Source organism: Pygoscelis adeliae, unplaced genomic scaffold (genome assembly GCF_000699105.1).
Source record: "Pygoscelis adeliae isolate BGI_AS28 unplaced genomic scaffold, ASM69910v1 Scaffold85, whole genome shotgun sequence".
NCBI lineage: Eukaryota > Metazoa > Chordata > Aves > Sphenisciformes > Spheniscidae > Pygoscelis > Pygoscelis adeliae.
Window position 1 is genome coordinate 6,019,204 of NW_008824900.1, and position 7,969 is coordinate 6,027,172.

Consider the following 7,969-nt stretch of genomic DNA (forward strand, 5'->3'; position numbering starts at 1 on the left):
TGAAGTTCTCAAGGTGGAAAAGTAAATGCCATTTCTTATGTTTTCTTTCTAGAGAGCATTCTGATAATGTTAACAGGATTCACCATTGATATTTCTCAGCACAGTGCAACTCTGTTATACCTACATATATGGAATATCTATCTAGAACATCTATCTAAGTATTCTATTACACCTATCTTGAATGAAAAGGCATCAATCCAGTGTCCTTGCTCTTTGCATCATGTCAATAGTAAACTGAAAAGTAAATGCTTAAAGTAATAATGTGTAGCAGAACATTTTCGATAATCACTCTTTTTTTTCTTGTGGTTTTGTAACATACATTTGCCGAGAGGTTTTTTCATTATTGTGAAAGTGCAGTGATCCCACAGCTGGATAAATAATAGGACAAATAAAAGGATTTTAACTGTAATGTGAAATGCACATTAGGGAGTCTTGAGAAGTCATGCAAAAAGATGCTGACAGCAGATTATAGTAGTATCTTTTTTGTTGTAGTGTTTACTTAAATCAGCAGATTATCTCTAACCTGCTAAATACAATCTAATGTTAATAACATTTAGGATATCTGCTCCCTAAGACGTATATATGAGATTATTGCAGAGTACAATAAGGTTAAACACATTTTTAATACAAAACACTGGCATCTGAGAGTACAGTTTTCAGAATGGATTATTTGATCTGTATATTTATATAGACAAGTAACACTGGAGTAAAATGCAAAGAAGCTGCAAAGAGAATACTTCTGTATAACATGGAAATAATATATATAGGGCCAGTTGTAACTGAATACTTGGTAAAAGGACAGATCACAATTTTCTTGGGTGTGTATGGGAATTAGTCTGCCATTCACTCCCACACACCTGACAGAAAGCTGGCCTCTTTAAAGTCAATTTTGTAATTTTTATACACCTTGAAGTCTTAAATATGATTTTCCAGCTTAATAAATTATTCCTGTGAATACAGTGATTGTTCTTCTTTAAAAAGAAAAAATAACAAAATGAAAAAGGAAATTGTATGTAATTTGTATGCAAACTAGAACAGTTGAAGTGAGCCTTGATAATATGATGAAGAAACAGATAATTTAGATGGCTGAACAATGGGATTGCTTTCCTACATAAACAATGCAAGTATTTCAACACATAAAATGACCATAAGTGAAAAAAAGCAGGTATCTCATAATACCCAATTATCTCACTTGTTTGTGTCATAATGTTTAGCTCAAGTTTAAAAAAACACTTGCACACAGCAAGATCAGAAATAGATCCTCCATGCAAAGCCTGAACCTGGGTCCAGTTTTCAGTCTTTTCATCTCATTGCAAAGGATTTTTTTTTTTAATATTAGGTCTGTTTGTTATCATTAATTACTTATTGACAGCTGTATGCAAAGGACAAAGTCTTGACTCATTAGTGTTAACAGGAGTATTACCATTAAATTCAGTGGTGTGAAGATTCCACTCTAAGGATCAAGATTTAATAAGTTCATTCTCATTGAGATGTTCTTTATAGGACATAAAATTTCATTTGTTTCAATGGGGTCATTTTATAATACTACTGTTATTCATAATGAAAGCAAACCCAAAATCTAACATTAAAGGATCCAGAAAAAAACATACAGAAAAAGTTAAAGACAAAAATAACAAAGCTAAGGGCCACATTCTGATGCCTATTGTATGAGAGAATGTAGAAATATTTAAGGAAATAATATTTTCGCATACAGTACACCTTTAAGCTCCAGTGCAGATAGCTATATATTGCTCAAAATTTATTCAGACAGAGCTCTGGTCTCTATGTCCATCAGTACACTGAAGCCCAAGGGAGGCATGGTCTGCTGGCAGAGTGATAAGGACAGCTCTCTAGCACATATGCTGAGGGAAGGTGGCCGCACTACTAGGGAAGCCAATAAAAATCAGCAGCGTATTCAACAGTCTTTGTTTCTACCTTCCTGCCTACATCCATCCTAAGCAACTTTTCTGTGCCCTGACAGTCTAAGAGGATGAAGGCTACTTCTCGCTGACTTAATGACCTTTCACTACAGTTGCATTCCTCTGGGACAAGAGAACAGTCATCTCTATACCATGAACAGATAAAATTTTCTTGACAGCTGACATACAGCTGTGGAATTCATTCCCTGATGATACTGGAACAATTACAAGTCTCAGCTCCCTAAGAATAAAATCTAAAATCCCTTATTTTCACCTACCTGTTCCACAATAATAATAATAATGAGAATAAAGCCATCCCTCCTAGGACACAAGGAAAAACTAGACATCCTTTACTGTGATTACTCTTAGAGCTTGTAAAGGTGTTCTGATACCATGGTGATGAACACAGTATAATTGCCAAGATAGATGATGGATCCAGCTGGCACTTCTCCCTCCTCCCCCACACATCATGGTGCTCACCACAACAAGTTTATGATTTTGTCCTAAAAATCTGTTGAGTCTTGTTGGTCTTTACGAATTTACCTGCAGAAACTGCAAAATGTTCTCTTCACTTTGATTTAGTCTAGACTGTATGAGAGAGGTGCACGATTTTTTAAGAAATGACACCCATATGGTATATTATTCTCTTGATAAAAAACTCCTTTAAAACCCTAGCTGATAAATAAATAAATGTAAGTTCTCCTTCTTGGCAAAAAAATATTTTATGTACCTATCTGTCTGCTCAGTCATCTTAGGCAAGTTTTACCCAGAATGGTATTATGATGTTTGTTCAGGTGAGATTTATTGTTCAGAAGCTCAAACAGAAAGTCCTCTAAGTTGACTTCTACTTGCACTTTTTCTATTTGCATAGGATTTATACAAGGATGAGGTTTTTTGTGGTTTTTTTATCTAGGCTATGTAAGAACCCAGAAATAATACAATTCTCCTTTCTTCAAGAAAGGAAGTGTGAAAAATAATAGTAATCTCATTGTCTCACAAAACCTTTCTTATGATATTTACTCCACTCTAAGTTTCAAATAGTAAGCACTGCTATTTTAAATTTTGAAATTCTTAACAGCTGCATTGTACAAGAATGCCATTGCACTTTACACTACTTTGTGTCCTTGCTGGCAGCATCATTATAAGTCAAAGTCTGAGTAGGTATGGACAAGGTGGTAATTTTTCACCTGCAGAAGTAGAACAAGGTATTCTCAGGAGTAAGTGGAAGAATTGCTGTTGCAACGTTGACACCAGATGCCAGTCTCCAAGGTTTACAAATCTGTTTTTCAGTATATTAGGAGTTAAGCGTAAAATATTTTTTATTGAGAAATTAGTTTTGAATGGATTTTAGCTACTGAAATACTTCATCTGTGTACATACCTGGATGCTTCCAAAACAATTATACTTCAAAAGCTGGATGAAGTAGTAAGTACTGGCACAATATTAGTAGAATAAATTCTAATGGATCTAAATAGGACCAGGGCTCCTTTCAGCCAGGGTGAATTTCGCTCTGTATTTGCTTGAGTTGCAGAAATCTGATTAACCAAAGTTTATCCAGAAGCAAATTAGTGCTAAAGTGTGAAAATCAGAGCTTTGAGACTACTAGCATAGCCTTATGCTAGCTCTTTTCATCCAAAGAGTCCAATTAAGCAAACCTGGCAGAAACCTTAAAAGCAAGTATTCTCTGCTGGTTGTTAGTTAAAAATTGATCACTCTTTCTATTAAGACAAAGGGTGCCTCTTTGCCCAATGAGGAAGGGGAAAATAGAGTGCAACACCAGAACGACACAGATTTCTTCTGGCTTTGGAAGCCAAGAGGAAAGACCGGAAATTCTAGTACCAGTCTGTTTATGATATCATTATTTCTGGCTGACAGCAAGGTAACAGATGCTCCTTCAGGTCAGGGCTTCCCAGACTGTTCCTAGACAAGCTTCCCATCCTTATTTATAGTAGATGGACTTCAAGTATTGTAGCGTATCAAGTGCACGAACAGACCATGTACAGATCTCTCAATGCCTTAAAATGCACAGTGGAGGATCCCTACTACGGTTTAGCAATACTGGCTTACAAAACCTGCACTAGGAAAGAAATTTAGCCTTATACAGTCAGTTCAGTCCCAAATAAATTCTCAAAAGAAGGCTTAGGACAGACAAAAGTTATGCACAGTCTTTATCCTGATTATCTGCACAGACACCTCCTCCTTCTTGCTAGATGAATGAAAATATGCTGACTTGCATAAATAACTTGTTTATATGGCTATACATTTTATATTTAACAATATTTAAACTTTGACTATAGCTTGCCTGAAAATAAATATTTATTAAAAGATCTATAGGGAAGAGACACATGCAAAACCACCCATCTTACTGTGAATTCATGCATGCTACAGATTTAATTGAAAGACAGTAAAAGTAAATTTATATTTTCTTGATATTAATTAGTAAATACCAACACCAATCAGCAATCTTGCCATCTCTGCGAGAGCCTTGGCTAGGTTGTTAATATGCAAACACCACCAGCCGACACTCCTAGGAATGATAAGCTCGTCTTTTTCTTATCTGATTTCTTTCCATTCAGGAGCCCAAATACATAGGAATGTATCATGTTTTTGATTTATGCATGTAACTCCAAATGACAGCATATACAGTGTGTATGCCATAGCTTCAGTTATTAGGAAAGTTTTCAGTTTCCACTTATTTTAGTTTTTATTTCCTCCTAGGCACTTATTATATTCTTCTTAGCACGCTGAGCTCTTCTTATGTTTAGAAATATAGTGGAACTGCAAAAAAAGGCACAGCCAATTAATTCCTTCATTTGAATAATTAAACATTTTAAATACTCCCTCCATACCTTATGTTCAGCTATAGATATATTATTAATAGTAGCTTGTACTGTGTGCTGCAAGAGAATGTTAGGCACATAATTCCTAGAACCTGGGGAGGAGAACATTTCCTGACACTATGAATTTACCTACCCAATGACAAAGTTATCTTGTTTTAATTCAAACGTGTTTCACACTGTAATAATTACACCATATGAATGTTGTGCTTTTTTTATGAAAAATTCAGCACAGTTAATTATTCAAAAAATTGTTATGGTTGATGAATCCATTCCACTGTGTTCAACAAAAATGTTAACTGTGCTTCACTATTTTTAGGATGTTCCTGTTTTATCATTCATTCCAGTAGCTTAGTCTATAAAGTAAAACCATTGCATAAGTTCAAGACCATAGGTTTGTAGCCAGACTGCCTGTTGTCAAATAGGTGTCATCAATATGCCGTGGTTAAACATGGTTCATTACATCTCTGCCTGTTGAGTGCACCCCTGTAGACAAATGGCCTTCAGTCTCTCTACTTCTTTGGATTAGGATTATGTAATTTTCCCACTCTCAGACCCACTCTTGAACAACAGCATTCAATGACTCCACCACGCTTGTTGAACAAGCCTGACTAGGCCTCATAGTAGTAGGGTCTTAGTTTTATTTGATTTTAACGCTAGAGTGTGTGAAGCAAAACTGGATGGAGCAGTTCATTTTGCAAGGTCACTGGGTAAATTTGCCACAGAGTACATTTGCTAAGCATTGAATGTAGCATTTTTCTCATTCTCTACTGCATATGCCTGCAACCAACTGGCAAACATGAAAATTATCTCTAATGGTTCAAAGTCTTCTGGAGAGGAGGCACTTTAGTTAATTTCTTTATTTTGCCTGCTGTACAGGGGATGTATCTGTATTGTGATCATCCTTCAGCAAATGTAGGAATGTATCGATAAGACCAAGCAATATTTCCACAAATAAAATTTTAGTTCTCCATTGTTTTTAAAACAGAAGAAATTCAAAGAGCGGAAAAGCCACTTTTCTATCGTCAATTAAAGTCTGCTTTTTTATGTTTGGACATTGGACTCTGCTACATTTGTAACAACAATTTGAAAAATATTGGAGGGTTAAAAAATTAAAAGAACACCACTATAGGAATACACACAGTGTTTGCTGTCATTGACTTAGTTGTTATGAATAAGCACAACTGGAAGAAATCTGAAAAAAATCATCGCAAACACAGTGAAGGAGGAAAGTAGTTGAAGCGAAGGGCTAGTACAAAACAGGTGGATTACTTTTGCCTTGTAGGGCATGCAGTCTTGTCCTCATCTATTATTAATTTTGAAAGTAGAAGCTTTGTGGTACACGTTATATCTTCTCTCATAAATCAGCCTCAGTGTGCCTCTACCCGTGTCCAGATTTGATCTTTATCTCTTTGTACCCAAGGCCTGTAAAACACCTACAGATCTTTAGACCAGAAACCCGAGAGAAGTGGAAAATGTAATTTATTGCTGAGATAATACTATTGAAAAATGGATCCTTCTGGTTATCTAATACTATCATTAATGGAAAAGGAAAGGTCCTTGAAATTCTGAGAAACAAAAGTGCTAGACACAGCTGAAAGAAAGTCCACACTGAAACCTTAAAAATCAAGTACTATTTAATTTTCAAATCATATTTCCTACAAATTAAACTAAGAGGTTTGTAATAGCAATAATTACCTATTCAGCATCCTTCATCAGTCTCTGAACTCATTTTCTTCAGTCATTACTTTAATGAAAAACAAACTTAAATGGGTCATTTATGCTTAAATTAATCTGTGGTTTTCCCGGAGTACCTTCTTTGTTCATCTCCAGCTTTAATTACTGAAAAACATTTTCTTTTATAGAAATCTGTGGCAAAATAGATGCATCCTTCATAGTCATCCTGTTTCAGGAAGTTCAGTGACTGCTATATTAGTGACATCACAGATGGTAAAGTCAATTTTAAGATCTATTTCACAGGCAAAACCTGGCACACAACATGAGTGAATACTAATGTGTAGAAGAGTTCTATGAAGGTTTTAGGGGACATAAATCATTCTTTAAGGCAGCAAAGATTCTCTCAACTGCTGATGCAATCTATTGGTAAGGCTGTATTTTGAAGGGAAGAGTAGTGATAGACTGGGACCCATGAAGGCCAATCAAGAGGGTTTACTTGCCTGATTAATGTATAACTACAGTTTCCACTTACACAGAGGACAGTTCTGCGGTGTCAAACCTCACTCTGTAGCAGAAGTTACAACTTTGCAAAGTGGTATGACAATGGTTCCTCTTCCACAGTTTTTTTGTAATCACTAAGAGTATTTTTCTTCTCAGAGTAATCTGATGTCATCATTTCTTTATGTCCAGTTTGTTACATCCTGTCAGAATGGTGATGTACGTGTGCTTCTCAAAAATACATCTGGTTAAACAAGTAAGCTGCAAACAGCCTGTCTGCTAAAATTTAGGTGACAAAAAAAAAATTTCCCCTTTTATGAAAGAGGATGAATTCTCTTTATACAAGAAAGGAAGAAAAAGAAAGTATCATTTTTTCAAAAAACCCAAATTGTTTGCATGTCACCTGTAATGTAAAAATGAGTTTTTCCAGTCTGAAAAATAATTTTCTGCTTTGAGCAAGGAAATAAAGGGATTTGCCCAGTACGTTTGCAATGCATTTTGAGTTAACCAATGTAACAGTAAAACAAGAATGTCCTTGTTGTATGCCTAGTTGAAAAACATCTAAGTACTCTGATTGTTTATTGAATTTTAATACTTAAAGGATTGCTGCTTCTTTGATTTTTTTTGGCAGAAATAGCAACTGTGGTTAATGATCATCTGGGTTTTTATTTTTTTCTAATAAAATGTCATTTATCAGCAAAGAAGGAGAAAGGAATCTGAGAGTCATGCATACAGATGCATAAACTAAATACTGCTTCTGCCAGATTGCTGCTTTTGCTTGTACATTAATGGAAAATCTGTTTGTTTAAAAATAAGAAAAGTCCAAAAAGTCCAAATTTTAGATATTGATGTAAATTAAAAGCTCTTAAATCTAGATTTTTGTCTTAGACCAAGTCCAATAATATATACCTGAAGCCTGTAGTACTCTAAAAACACACACATATATATGTGTATATATATATATTGGATAGTTTCTTCAAATCTATGTATATGCCTAATTCCCTTTCATTTGTGACTGGACAGGTCTTAATGAGCAGC